This window comes from Scyliorhinus torazame, chromosome 1 (assembly GCF_047496885.1).
Source record: "Scyliorhinus torazame isolate Kashiwa2021f chromosome 1, sScyTor2.1, whole genome shotgun sequence".
NCBI classification, from domain to species: domain Eukaryota; kingdom Metazoa; phylum Chordata; class Chondrichthyes; order Carcharhiniformes; family Scyliorhinidae; genus Scyliorhinus; species Scyliorhinus torazame.
Genome location: NC_092707.1, coordinates 401036207 through 401051597, shown reverse-complemented (window position 1 = coordinate 401051597; position 15391 = coordinate 401036207). Strand labels below are relative to the sequence as shown.

At 49.8% G+C, this 15391-nt stretch overlaps 1 protein-coding gene across 8 annotated transcripts in view; it reads left to right on the top strand.

The window, feature by feature from the left end:
* Nucleotides 1-15391, top strand: part of hivep2a (HIVEP zinc finger 2a) — a 342236-nt gene that overhangs the window by 165340 nt on the left and 161505 nt on the right. For 2 of the 8 annotated variants that reach the window (XM_072513964.1, XM_072513941.1), the window contains exon 1: nucleotides 13743-14084. The exons of the other annotated variants lie outside the window; for them this stretch is intronic. The gene's annotated coding sequence lies outside the window, so the exon portion shown is untranslated. Of the gene's footprint in view, nucleotides 1-13742; nucleotides 14085-15391 lie in introns of those variants that run through there. 8 annotated transcript variants of the gene reach the window in all.

Genomic DNA, 15391 nt, shown 5'->3' with positions numbered 1-15391 from the left:
GCAGCCCGACCTCGGGTTTCCCGGCGACGAGGGGTGCATTCAACGGGAAATCCCATTGACAACGGCGGGACCAGAAGATTACGCTGGCGGGCTGCCTCTATCGCTGAAAACCACGCGGCGGGATGTTTGGTAAATCCCACCCGACGTTAGGAAGCCCTTCTTCACAAGGAGGGTGGTGTACATCTGGAGCTCTCTCTCACTCTCAAAATTAAAAATTGTTTCGGCTGGGGTGGGTCAATCTAAAATTCCAAACTGAGGGTTTGAAAGATTTTTGTTGGGCCAGAGAATTGAGGATTATGGAGCCAAGATAGATCGAAGGAGTTGAGACCAATCGTCATCTAATTGATGGTCGACCTTCTATCTCGCGTTCCGAGGTGTACAGCTTAACAAGTCCATGTTGGTGTTTAGCAGCACTGATGTTAATGCTAATCCCAGATCAATGCAGCGATCAATACCTGGAAAGACACACCAGGCATTTTGCAAAAGCAATGTTTCACAAAGAGCCACAATTCTTAGTTGAGTTGGATTTCCATTCGCAGGAGAGTGACATTGGGGAGATTGACTGCTTGTCCGAGTGGTGCCATAGGATGGAGAATCGGTCACTGGTGTTATCAGATCTTGAAGGATGGGCCTACCTACCTTCTGTGCAGTTTAGCAGAATGAGAGGTGATCTCACTGAGGCCAATAAAACTATCGGAGGATTTGATAGTGTAGATGCTGAGAGAATGGGGAATGTAGAACACGGGAGCGCAGTCTTTGGGTGAAGGCCTACTTGCAGAGAGCAAATGCTTCAACCAGAGAGTTGTGAATCCAGTTCCTCACCCTGCTGAGTCGGTGCATGTGTTCAAGAATGAGATTAATTGATTTTTGGGTACAAAGGGAATCAAGTGATGGGGTAGGAAAGAGGAATTGACGCGAAAGATCAACCATGATCTTATTGAACTCTAATACAGGCTCAAGGGCTTTGGGCCTACACCTCCTCTTATTTCTTATGCTCCTTAATTGTCGTGTTTCATCTGAATGACAGTCATTCCAGTAGTGCCAGCCTAGTTAATCCACATTTCCTAGCAACCGAGACAAGATGACACACTCGAGCAACTTGCACAAGTTCCATATGTTAGTAGTGTTTGGGGCCGATGTCGTGTTGTTTTCACAGTTTAATCAGTCAATACTATATATTTTTTCAACAACTTGTTCAGCAATAATTCCAACACTTTGCTGTTCATTATGTAAAACATCAGTATGTATTACAGTGCATCTTTCAATGTTAAATTCTGCGGTAGTTGGGAATGTTTCGTACGCAACGCAAAGGTTGAAAAGTGTAGGAGGCACAATCAACCAATCCTTTTTCTTTTATTCGTCCCTGGGAAAAGGGCTTCGCTGGCTGGCCAGCATTTATTGCCCACCCCTTATTGCTCTTGCGAAGGTGGTGGTGCGCTACCTTCTTGAACCGCTGCAGTCCAAGTTGTCCAGAGCGAATTGAGAAGCCACCACAAATAGTCATGTAGACCATAAGACCTTAAGACATAGGAGCAGAATTAGGACACTTGGCCCATCGAGTCAGCTCCGCCATTCAATCATGGCTGATATTTTTCTCATCCCCATTCTCCTGCCTTCTCCCCATAACCCCTGATCCCCTTATTAATCAAGAACCTATCTATCGCTGTCTAAAAGACACTCAGTAATTTCGCCTCCACAACCTTCTGCAGCAAAGAGTTTCACAGATTCACCACACTCTGGCTGAAGAAATTCCTCCTCATCGCTATTTTAAAGGATCGCCCCTTTAGTCTGAGATTGTGTCCTCTGCTTCTAGTTTTTCCTACAAGTGGAAACATCCTCTCCACATCCACTCTATCCAGGCCTCGCAGTATCCTGTAAGTTTCAAGAAGATCCCCCCTCATCCTTCTAAACTCCAACAAGTACAGCCCCAGAGTCCTCAACCATTCCTCATACGACAAGTTCTTCATTCCAGGGATCATTCCTGTGAAGCTCCTCTGGACGTGTTCCAAGGCCAGCACATCCTTCCTTAGATAAGAGGCTGAAAACTGCTCACAATGCTCCAAATGGGGTCTGACCAGAGCCTTATACAGCCTCAGAAGTACATCCCTGGTCTTGTATTCTATGTACATATGTAGGGGATCAGTGTGTGACAATCTTTGACCTGGAAACAATGCAGGAAAGAAAGGGTGTAATTTCTTCAAAATGTCGGTGGAATCTGGAATTGGTTTTAAGGATATTTGAAAATGACTTTTAAGGGTTTGCATCAATTATAGCTTTCTTGGATATTCAGAAATGCTGGTCCATGTCAATTGACAACTCATGAACTGGGAGCAGTATCAAGAGGAAGGGAGTTCAAATATGAATGATACAGATGAGGGCAACAGACAAATGAGAGCTGCAGCAGAAGGGAGAACAGAGAAGGCATGTTTACACGGAGCTTGTGTGTGCAATACCTGTTCACAGGACAGAAAGCCAAAGTCAGGGTTCGGGCAGAGATTGTGAATCGAACAATCCTACACTTATTGCTTCAGTTTTGGCAGAGCTGAGCAGATTATTTACTGAATTTTAGTAAAGCAGTCTGACAGAGGAGTCTCTGGGGAATCTGTGCCATCTAATCTTCTAAAACGGGAGGTCTTAATCTTAGAATAAGTGGTAGCAAATTTAGAACAGATTTGAGGAAAAACTGCTTATCCCAAAGGCTTGCGAATCTGTGGAATTCGCTACCCCGGAGTGCGGTGGATGCTGGGACAGTGGGTAACTTTAAGGAGGAGTGAGACAGATTTTTAATTGGTAATAGGTTGAAGGGTTATGGAGAACGGGCAGGACGTTGGAGTTGAGGCCAGGATGGGATCAGCCATGGTCACATTGAGGGCGTTAGGCTCGGGAGGCTAAATTACCCACTCCCGCTCCTAGGTCATGTGTTCTGGGAAGGAGATGCTCGGGCTGATTTCGCAATCCAGCTCTTGGTCTGAAACAGTGCAGGTAGCAGATGAGGAACACATCAGCTATGATAGAATGGCAGAGCAGACCCGAGGGGCCGAAAGGCCTAATTCTGCTCCAGAAAGGGCTGATTTAGCTCAGTGGGCTAGACGGCTGGTTTGTGATGCAGAACAAGGCCAGCAGCGTGGATTCAATTCCCGCACCAGCTGAGAATTCTGAATTCTCCCTCCGTGTACCCGAACAGGCGCCGGAATGTGGCGACTAGGGGCTTTTCACAGTAACCTCATTGCAGTGTTAATGTAAGCCTACTTGTGACAATAAAGATTATTAATATATCTTATGAACTTATCAGGTCTGTCATGCATCTAGCTAAGGAGGTTCTGCAGCAGTGTGCAATGTACCTGCCATTCCATGTGTAACTTCTAATTTGGACTGACGATAATCTTCCTGTTCATTTACACTGTGTGTTTATGTATGCCCCGTGTTTCTTTTCCTGTACGGAATGATCTGTCTGGACTGTATGCGGAACAATACTTTTCACTGTACCTCGGTACACGTGACAATAAAACAAATTTGAATCCAAATCCAAAATTCATATTTAGTTTACTTGGATTTTGATTTGTGTCAAAGTAAAAGTTACAAAGGTGGAATCTCGTTGTAATTCCTTCATTTGCGAGTGGTGTGGTAAATTTGATTATTATGATTTATGGTTTCCCCCAAGGGGATGGCAACAAGTGAGGCAGTTGGGTTCCTGCACAAATCAGGCAGGCGTCTCGGTCACTTTACTTGGCGTCATTCTACAAATGACTAGATTTAACGGGTTCTGCAGGAATTACATTTCAAAGCATTCTTTCATAGCCGATGGGCTGCTCCTAATTACAGCTATTGTTGTCACGTAGTTGCTTTTACGTCAGTGCAAATTTCCTCAGAGCAAGACCCCGGAAGCAAAGCATGAGCTAGTGATGAGGTAAGTCTTTTTTTTTTGTGGTGTTAACTGAGGGAGAACTGTTGGCCAGGACACAAGGCAACTCACTGTAATTCTTCATGTCGTGCTATAATACCTAAGCAAGAAGGACTTGGTGTCAGCCTACAAGTGACTAGATTTAATGACTTACGTCTTGCGATCATAGCGGGGAATTGAAGTTCACCGGAAAACCTTGGGTTAAGGTCACATCTGAAAAATGCCATTAAGCTGCCACATAACAGTCATACGTGATAAATCAATGTCTACTTGGACACGCCAACATGGCAGTTGTGTGCTAACAGCAAATCACTGTCACTTGGACCCTCGTTGGACTCGGTGGGTGTTGATGCCCAAATATTAATTGCTATCAGATGACAACGAACTGCATGCCTGCCCGACTTGGTGGCAGTCAGGCCAGGCAGATCAGGGGTACAGTAATAGTCAGTCTAAAATGACAACCTCCTTCTCGTCCCTGACCACCTGTCTCCTGACCCGACCAACAAATGGAGCCGGTCATCCTCGGGATGTGAGTTTAGCTGGCTGGACGAGCAGAAATTAGTCATCCCCAATTGCCCCTTGAGAAGGTGGCAGTGAGCCGCCTCGTTGAACCGCTGCAGGTCCATGTGAGGTAGGTGCACCCGCCGTGCTGTTAGGGAGGGAGTTTGGAACCAGCGAGGGTGAAGGAACGGCGCTTGTAGTTCCAATGCGGCTGGTGTTTGGCTTGGAGGGGATTGGTCATTGTCCTCAAGCTGCTCAGTGACCATCCGGATGCCTTGTCGCCAAAGTGAATGCTTCAAATGTTTTCCTACGTTAAAGGCGTTGCATAAATATAAGTTGAAAAGGTGGATCGCCGAAAGAGGAGCACACATGTGAAAGAAAGCTAGTACTTAACCGGAAGGGGGTATCGCAATGTTTGCAGGGCTGCAGGTGACAGGGATATTAGCACTGAAAAATTCTGCTTCCACTCCCACCTAATCCCTTCTCTTTCCTGAAACATCACAAACTAAATGCTAACCGTTTAGTAGAAGAGTAAATCTCTTAATGTTTTTGAGATAATTGCTATTGTGTTAACCTGGCAGGTTATTTTCTGTTGTTCGGTGGCTGTTAAACCTACTTTGATTGCAGGCACTGAGATGTTGGCCGCCGCTCGTGTAGGTGGGCTCTGTCATTCTCGCTGTGCTGCCAAGGGGATATGATACATTTTGGTGAATATCTTGCTTATTGGGCCAGAGTTGTCCAATTTCACATCATTGAAGGTTCACGATAGGGTTTTTGCAGCGCCCTCCACCCAGCATGGTGCATTGTGTTGACAAATAATGTTCGTCAAGCACATATTCACGGAGGCTCTGGGCCAATTTTAACCCAACCTGCCTTCGGTACACTGGCAGAATTGGGTGGGATGGTGGTTTTTCAGCTCACTTGTCAGGGAGAGCTAGATTTGCCCAGATGGAACCATTAACAGCAGCTTCCCTCTGGCCGACTGGATTCAAATAATTCTCAGTTAAGAACTTTATACTTTTGAGCACATTTTATCTACTTGCCCGTGGGTTGTCCTCACTCCTGCCCACACACATACCAACCAAAAGGTAACATGAACTTGGTCCAGCGCAGGTATGTCCGTGGTCAAAGTGCGGCAATGACACCTTTGTCCCCGGACAGCCCTGGCCTTTGCAGCTGGTTCCACATTTCTCCCCCAGAGGTGTCCCTGGATTTTGTTAGAAAAACAAATCAGAAGGCAGCCAGTCATCTGGACAGTTATCTGGAGGGAAAGTTGTTTGAATGTCAACAGCTGATGAGCACTGCCACCTCTGCCAAAGCGAAGCCTGGAGAAGACCTCAGACTCCTGGGTTATTGGTTGTTGGACAGAGAGCTTGGATTAACAGGACATTTCCATTTGGCCTCGTTATTTGAGGAAAGGTACACTTGCTGTAGGTGGATTGAGGTGCTGTGCCTTTAAGACAGCATGACAGAGGAGGGTCACCTGGCTCCGGCGGCCAATGGGGACCGAGTGAGGGTGATCACTCCAGAAGGTGGAGACCAGTCTCGGGCAGAATACATCGGGGAGCCATGTGACAAAGATGTAAAAGCTGGAGCAGCAGTCAGTGGCCTCTCTACCATTGTTCCTTGATATCAATGAACTCTATTCACACAAAGAGTCCCTGCCTCATCACTGCCAGGATACCAGACTTGCCTCGGAGGTGGTGCAGCAAAGGTTGACCAGAATGATTCCTGGCATTGAAACCTCTGCTGAGAGGTTGAGTCGAGTGGGCCCATGTTTTCCGAAGTTTAGCCGAATGAGAGATGAACTAATTGAGACATAACAGGTTCCGAGGGATCTGAAACGGTGACGGAGGGTGTGAACACCAGGAAACCTCGCTGACAGCGGCAGGGGCTGGAAAATCCCACCGCTGGCCATCTCCGGCACAACAACGCACGCTACGGGTGGGCGGAATATCTCGCTGGTTCTCCGGCTGGGCGAGTCAGGAGCTAGGGGGCATAGGCTTTAAGGGGCCAAGAACTTGAGACTGAGATAGGGAAGAATTTCTTCACCCACCCCAGGGAATCTTTGGAATCTGAACTGCGGAGAGCTCCAGAGCCTCGGGCACTGAGTATATTCCAGACGCAGATTGACCGACTTCCAGACTCGAAGGGAATCAAAGGCTATGGGGATCATGTGGGAAAGTGGAGTTGAGGATTAGCCATGTTGTTGTTGACTGGTGGAACAAGCTCAAGGAGCAAAACGACCTATGCCTGCTCCTATTCCTTATGCTATCATGTTCTTAAGTCACATACCAACCTGAATTCATCCTCTCCTCATTGAGTCAATTTCCTGGAATTCCCTACCGGATAGCATTGTTGGAATACCATGACAAAAGAAAAGGCTGCAAATCTTCTGGGAGGTTGCTGTCACTGCCGCTCACTCAGGGCACCAATGGATGGGCAGTAATTGGATGCTTTGTCAGTGTGACCCATTGGAGAATAAATATACATTAATAGCTGGATTTTATAGCCCCCCCCCCCCCCCTCCCCAACACCCTCCGAACCCCCAGCCAAGGAAAACATTGGCTGCTATGCAGTGATTTAACAGCCAATTGATGACAGGGGCGAGGGAGGAGGGGAGGCTGGGTTTGGAACGAAGTGGGGTAAATGGGGAAGTATAATCTGGAGGGGGGAGTGGGGGGATTCCTCCAAAGGGCACATGACCCACAAAGAAGAATCCCCCCCCCCCTTGCCCAATACCAGCCTGGGCAGCTGCCACCCTCACCCACCACAGGTGACATAGAGGCGGGGGTGGGATGAGACCTTTGAGCGGCCAATACTTGGCCACTCAAGTGCTTCAGTAGGCCCAAGGATGAGCAGGCCCGCTGATGCTTCCACTCCCCCCCCCACCCCCTCCCCCACCCATTTCATACAGGTCGAGGGGGAGGTGGATACGTGGCGGGAGGTTAACGAGTCCACCCGCCTTCAAACCCTTGGGGTGGGGGATTGTAAAATCCACCCCTAAAAATAACTCGGAAAGAAACCACAGCAGGATGCGACCAGCGTGTGCCAACATTCCCCCGTTTACCATTACTAAGTTCCAACCAGGATATTAAATTTCTAATCTAATGTTCCTCCATCTCTATCTGGAATAGTGGGAAATGTTTCATGTGGTGTGACACTCAAGCAAAACACGCCCCTTTGAGCTGGACGACCTTGATGTCTGCAGTTCACTTTGATGTCCTCTGACAGGGCGGAGTAAAACTGGCCCGGACCCCCTGCTTCGCTGGTTAGGGCGTGGCGAGGGCTACCAGCCGTGATTTTATGGGATGCTGGCTGGACCAGCATTTGTTGCCCTTCCATAATTGCCCTTGAACTGACTGGCTTGCTTGACCATTTCAGAGGGGCAGTTAAGAGTCAACCTTATTGCTGTGGGTCTGGAGTCATGTGTAGGCCAGACTGGGGAAGTGTGGCAGATTTCCTTCGTGAAGCAGGTGGGTTTTTACAACAATGAAACCGCCTTTATATTGATTGAATTTAATTGGATTTGAACCCATCTCTCCAGATCATTATCCTGGGCTGGCTGGATTACTAGTCCATCAACATCACCACTACTCCACCATCTCCCCTATGGTTCCCCGAACTATGTTGATGTTTTCCTTCTCCGCCCGCGTGGCTGCGATGCTGTTCGGTTTAATTTTTTTGCTGCCCTTTCACCTGTTTATTTTTCTTACCTCGCTGGGCTGAATTCTTCAGACTCGCCGCTAAGACCAATAATTGGGTTGTTTCACTTAATTTCTCGAAGCACCAGATCGTAATGTAGATGCTTAACCTGTGTCGACGAAGAGGGAGGGTGACGCAGATTGTGTGTGCCTGAGCCTGCGCAAAGCGTCATGGCAGAGGTTAAAGAGGCAGAGTTCTCCCTCCCTCTCTAACTGAATTCCCCTTGGGAACCCCTTTGGGCAGCATGGTAGTATAGTGGTTAGCACAATTGCTTCACAACTCCAGTGTCCCAGGTTCAATTCCTGGCTTGGGTCACTGCCTGTGCGGAGTCTGCACGTTCTCCCCGTGTGTGCGTGGGTTTCCTCTGGGTGCTCCGGTTTCCTCCCACAGTCCAAAGATGTGCAGGTTAGGTGGATTGGCCATGATAAATTGCCCTGAGTGTCCAAAATTGCCCTTAGTGTTGGGTGGGGTTACTGGGTTATGGGGACAGGGTGTGGGCTTGGGTAGGGTGCTCTTTCCAAGAGCCAGTGCATCTCGATGGGCCGAATGGCTTCTGCACTGTAAATTCTATGAACTAGTAGCAGGCTGGCTACTCAGGAAGTGTGGTGGATACTACAGCAGGAACACCATTGGTTACTGATTTACAGTCACATCAAGCATCGGATCCGGTAGACTTGTGTGGAACTAATGCACTTCAGAAGAAAACTACCTGCCAACCATTTCCTTTTAAGAAAGCTTGGTGTTGGATTGGTTAAAAGCGAGCGTGCCTTTTTAAATTTTGGTGCCCTGAAAATCTGATTCATTGATACGATTCTCATTTGGAAAGGGTTCTTGATTTTCAAGTGTGGGTACACAAAAAATTTGCAACACTCAAGCCAAAGAAGGAGATCTGGGATTGGGGGCTGCCATGTTGTTGGTCAGTGTTTCCAGTGCATATGCTCCATAGACCAGTTCAACTGGGAGCTTGTTGTCAGAATGGTGGTTATTCCCTCTTTCTTCATCAGACGTATATCCTCCCATACGGATGTGAAGTATTTACAACATTGGAATTGCGGGAAATGCTAGATGAGGAAGGGAGTGAATATTGACACCACCGTTTGAGCCAATAATACCGAGGAAGTAAATGTTTGGTTTCAATTTGCCGAACTCATGACCAAAATGGAACAGCAACATCTAACCGCAGCAAAGTGCAACGGGTGGGTAATTGTTATACCGTACAAATTCTGTGCAGGAGGTCAATTCCAGTCGTGATTGACGGGGGACTTATTCAGTCATCACCACTATGCCTGGGATTTACGTCTCTATGTCCAAAGACCTACATCTTCTCATCAGGCAATCCCTCGTGATGCTTCCGTTCCGGGTCGACGAGTTTTGGGATGGCTGACTTCGGGTACACTGAGGGAGAATTCAGAACGTCCAAATTACCTAACAGCACGTCTTTCGGGACTTTGTGGGAGGAAACCGGAGCACCCGGAGGAAACCCACGCAGACACGGGGAGAACGTGCAGACTCCGCACAGACAGTGACCCAAGCTGGGAATCGAACCTGGGTCCCTGGAGCTGTGAAGCAACAGCTTTTCACACAAAGAGTGGTGAGCCTGTGGAATTCATTACCAAAGGAAGTAGTTGATGCACAAACATTGAATATATTCGAAAGGCGGCTGGATATAGCACTTGGGGAGAGTGGGATCAAAGGCTATGGGGAGAAAGCAGGATTAGGCTATTGAGTTGGATGATCAGCCATGATCGTGGTGAACGGCGGAGCAGGCTCGAAGGGCCGAAAGGCCTCCTCCTGCCCCTGTCTTCTGTGTATGTGTCATTTACTCAAATACAAATTTGCACTCAATTGGTTCATAAGCGGGTCGTTTTCTTTCTCATTTGCTTCCCTCAAGAATATCACCTTATTTGCCCCCAGGCTGCACAGTGTTCCATTCAAGATTCCTGCTGGTATTCCCCCTGTGGTGAACGTATTGCTACTGCAATTCACCACTATTGTACTGTATTATGTTGATGCCCCGGTGTGCTCCGCCTGTGGCTCCTCCCCCTCGGGGGTGGTGTATAAACCTGCAGCCTGTAGGCGGCACTCAGTACAGTAGCAGTCCCAGGCAGGCACAGATCTAGCTTATTAAAACCATGGTCACTTCTGCTAATCGTCTCGTGTGAATTGATGGTCGCATCTCCCCCAGTAGGGAAAGTTCTCAGAACTGGTGAACTTGGTCTCAGCCTTGTCGGGAGTTACCTGCTGATTCATGTACATTTCTTTTTTTTAACCTTAAATTGAAGGCCTTTGACAGTGTGCACGCCCAAGGTGCCAACTGTGGACCACAACACAAGAAACTGGAGCAGAACCGGGCCCGAGAGCCCAATAAACTTGCTCCCCATCCAATAAGATCTGATCATAGCCTCAACTCCTCTGTCCTATCTGTCCTCCCTAACCCTTGATTCCCCCGTCGTTCAAAAATCCATCCAGCTCAACCTTGAATCTATTCAACAACTTCAAGTCCACAGTTCTCTCTGTGAGTGAATCCTGAACCTGTGCCCCTTGGTACTAGATTCCCCCATGAGGGACACATCCTCTCAGTCCCCACCCTTCCATGCATCTCTTAGAACCTTCGGCGGGATTCTCCGTTCTCGGGACTAAGTTGCGTTTCACGGCAGCACGAACGGGGCCCGAGCATGACCCATCCTGGCCCCCATAGGGCCCAGTACGGTGCTGGAGCGGTTCACGCCACTCCGGCCCCCTTACGCGGCGCCAAATGGATGCCGCGCCAACCCGCGCATGCACAGTTGGGGCAGCTCATTCCTGCGCATGCGCAGTTGGGCCGCGCCATCCTGCGTATGCGCGGGGAACTTCTTACGCGCGCCGGCCCCTCACCAACATGGCGCCGGTGTTCTGGGGACGGCTGCGGAAGGAGGTAGGCCCGGGGGGGGGGGGGGGGGGGGGGGGAGGCCGGACCGCCGATCGGTGGGCTCCGATCGCGGGCCAGATCCCATCGGAGGCCTCGCCCCCGGTGAAGGAGCCCCCCTTGCCCCCCCCCCCCCCCCACAGGCCACCCCCCCAGCGTTCCTGCAGAGTTCCCGCCGGCAGCGGCCAGGGGTGAACGGCACCGGCGGGACTGTCATATTTTTCGCCGGCCGCTGGGCCCATCCGGGCCGGAGAATCACCGCTCGCCGTTTGCGGCGATCCTCCGAGTGGCCCGGTGCGATTCGCACATCGCTGGTTTCGGGGGGGGGGGGGGGGGGGGGGGGAGAATCGCGCGCGGGTGTCGGGGCGGCATGGTGCCCTGGCGATTCTTCCACCCCCCCTTGGGGGGTAGAATACCGCCCCATACATTTTCAATACGATCACCTCAAACACCAAGAAGGAAGGAGGCCTAACTCAATCAATCTTTCCACAAAAAACAATCCCTACATTCTAGGAATGAACATAGTAAGCCTTCTCTGAACAGCTTCCAATTGAAATACATCCCTCCTTTAAATAAGGAGACCAAAACCGTGCACAGCATTTTAGATGCGGTCTTGCGAAAACCCTGTTGCAGAGAAGAGTTACATAGAAACAGAGAAAATAGAAGAAGGAGGCGGCCTACTTTTATCCTCTATTATCCCTCCTTTACAAATCATGTGGCTTTGTTGGGTTTCCTGGCCAAGCGTTTGTGCTTTCACTAAATTTGCAACACAATGTTATGAAAGAATAACAGTTCTATTGGTTCATGCATTCACTGTGGAAACATATTATAAGTTAATCCAATTCAGCTCTTTGTAAGGGCCGGTGCAGACTCGATGGGCCGAATGGCCTCCTTCTGCACTCTAAATTCTATGATTCTATGATTGTAAAAACACTTTGATATCTCGCTCTAATATGGAATTTGCCAAAAAGTGACCCCGCCCACAGTGGGCGGGATTCACGATGTGACGTCTCGCGAGATCAGGTTAGATGATGCAAGGCCTAGCCAGCCGAGTAGATCCAGGGAGAGGGGGTCTCCCGGCAGCTACCCAGCACGTAGTGCCGCGGTGTGCTGACTTTCAGGCGCAACGTGGTCGGTAGATCGCGCCCTTTGGCTCTGGAGTGAGTTGTTTCGTAGGAAATAGGAGCAGGAGGAGGTCATTTGGCCTATCGACCCTGCTCCGCCGTTCAGTATGATGATGGCTGATCATCTAACTCAATAATCTCTTCCCACTTTCCCCCCATATCCTTTGATCCCTTTAGCCCCAAGTGCTCGATCTAACTGCTTCTTGAAACCATGACGGGCTGGATTCTCCAATCCCGCGGCAGAGTGTCCACGCCGTCGTAAACGCCGTCGCGTTTTACGACGGTGGGAACTTGCCGCTGCCAGGAGTAAGGCCAGCACGGCACTGGAGCGGTTCACGCCGCTCCAGCTGCCGATCCCGGCACGAACTGTGCGCCATGGGATCCGCGCATGTGCAGTGGCGTCGGCGCCAACGCGCACATGCGCGGTGGCCTCCTTCAATGCGCCGTCTCCGACGCAACATGGCGCAGGACTACATGGGCCGGCATGTAGGAAAAGAGGCCAGGGGACAGAGAGGCCGGCCCGCCGATCGGTGGGCCCCGATCGCGGGCCAGGCTGCATCGGAGGCGCCCCCCCCCCGGGGTCGGAGCCCCCCTCCTCTCCCATAGGCCACCACCCGACCCTTGCACGCAGGGTTCCCGTCGGCCGAGAGCAGGTGTGGACGGCGCCGGTGGGACTCTGTTTTAACTGCGGCCGAGCCACCCCGGGCCGAGAATCGGCGGGCTGACCATGTAGAGCGGCCCGCGACCGGCGCCGCGCCAAACACGCCAGCGCCAATGAGCGGAGAAACGCGGGACGGCGTCGGGACGGCATGTCCCGGTCACGGGGATTCTCCGGCCCGGCCCTGGGCTGAGAGAATCCCACCCACCATGTTGTGGTCTGTGGTAATGAGAGCCACTGGGTCACCAGTCTCTGGATGAAAACCGTTCTCCTGATCTCAATCCTAAAAGGTTTACTCCGGCTCCTCAAACTGTGACCCCCTCTTTCTGGACTCACCCACCATTGAGAAACATCCTTCCTGAACCTACCCTGTCCCGTCCTGTTTAGAATTTTCTATTTTCTATGAGATTTCAGCCCCCACCCTCATTCTTCTGAACTCCAGCGAATGTAATCCATCTCTCCTCCTCCGCCAGTCCCGCCATCCCAGGAATCAGTCTGGTGGAGGTTACGATTCGGAATGCAGCTTGAAAGGGCGGTGGCAACAGATTCAGTGCTGGCTCTCGAAAGGGAACACTTGTGAAGGGAATGACCTGGCTGAATTAGGGAGAAGAAATTGGGACAATTGGCTCGCGCTTTCAAAGAGTTGGCACCACACGGTGGGTTCAGAGACCTTCTGTGATGTATGATTGTATGACTTCTCATTCTGTGATGCATTTGGCATCCTGAAACTATTCCATTCTGAAGACAAATAATGGCAAGTGGAAGAGGCCAAATTTAAAGCGACTGGATAATTGGCATCATGCATTGTTGCACGTGGGTTGCTCGGTCTGTGATTGGGAGGACTGTGTGCACTTCTGATCGTCCAATCATAGGATGGAAACCCGTCCCTGTGGAGCGACAGAGGGGGCAAATGACCAGGGGAGCCGAAGTAAGGAGTTTATGTTACGAGGAAAAGCTCCCACTGTTTTAGCTGCTTGCTTTGGAAGGGAGCTGATTTGCCTTGGCCGCAACGCTGTTTTTCAGACTCTCGGAGGAGACTGGCAGAGCTGATCGAGACAGATTGTTCACTATGTCAGAGGCTTCAAATACCACTGGGGCACTTGTAGGAAGAAAGCAGGAAGGCCGAGACTGGAAATCGGCTGCATTCTTTGTCATTACGTAGCACCGACTCGAGGAATGAGTTATCAGGCAGGGTAGGACTTGCAGACGGCTCTGTGAATGGATTGAAGCGGAAGCTGGATGTGCCTCTGAAGAGAGAAGGGGCTGAGGGGACACGGTGTCAGGTGGGAGGTAAGGTTCGTCGACAATGAGAGACCTGACGGGGTGGGGGGGGATTCCTCTTCCAGAAAACTCCTGCAAGCATCGCAATATCCAGTCAGCAGATGTCATATTTTGTCAATGAGATGAGGTTATTTTTTTCGGTCCGATGCTAAGCTGGGTCGAGCTGTAGATGAGGTCACTTATCTCCTAAGACCACATTGTACAGATTTTGTTTCCGGCTACCACGCTCTTGCGTGCTTGTAATTCAACTGCGTAAACATCTTCCTGGCAATCCAGTGGTCAGGGTGGCTGGACGGGGAGGGAGATCCCTGTCTACCCACGTGTTCCTGGCGATAGCTTTTGACAGATAAAACCCCCACCTTGCAAGGTTGGGGTGAGTGCATCTGTCTCCTTCTCAGTGCTTCGTGTTGACTTGAAAAGTGGCTCATCTGGACTGAAATTGTGCATTTGGCAAGATGTAACTTAAAGGATAGGACAGAAATCTTATTCAAATCGCCCCCATCCCATTTGAGAAAGAGACAGCAAGACTGAGCAATAGCAGTTTGTAAGTTTTTTAAAAAAATCCCCTTTGCTAACTTCTAAGTTTTGTCTCAAACTCTGCTGCCTGTGTCCTTACATCCACGGTTCGCCTATTACCCCCTTGCGCTCTCTGGCCCACTGGCTCATGGTCAGTCAACGCCTTTGATCGTGAATTTCTCCTCCTTGCTTTTAAACGCCTCCCAAGGCCTTACCCCCCTCCCTGCCTCTGTCACCTTCTCCAGCCCCCAAATCCTCCGAGGTAGCGACACTCCTTTAATTCTGGTCCCTCGAGAATCCCAGATTTGAATAATTTGACCATTGGCGGCCATACCTTCAGCTACCGGGGCCCAAGCTCTGGAATTCCCATCCCAAGTCCCTCTGCCTCTCGACCTCCCGCTCACGCTTTAAGATGCTCCTCAAAAGCTATTAGTCACCAGCTCTAATATCTCCTTATATGGCTTGCTATGAAATGACCTCGCTGTTCAGCACCTTGTTGTTTTACCAGTTTAAAGGTGCTATATAAATGCAGACGATCCCCTTCAGAAACCATCAAAAGCTTAAGTCAGAGGTTCGTAAATAAACAGCAACAACTTTACCTATCCTTATTTTTTATATTGCTTCCTTTCTCTGGTATAATATGGTTATTCAGAATAATTTTCTCTGGAACTCTCTATAACTCACTTCCCCTTTTCCGCGTTATGACGCTCTTGACCAGGTTTTTGGCCAAATTTCCCTATAATTGACTTGGGTGTCTGAGCATCTCACTTTATAAAGCTCCAGTGAAGCAGCTTGGGAAA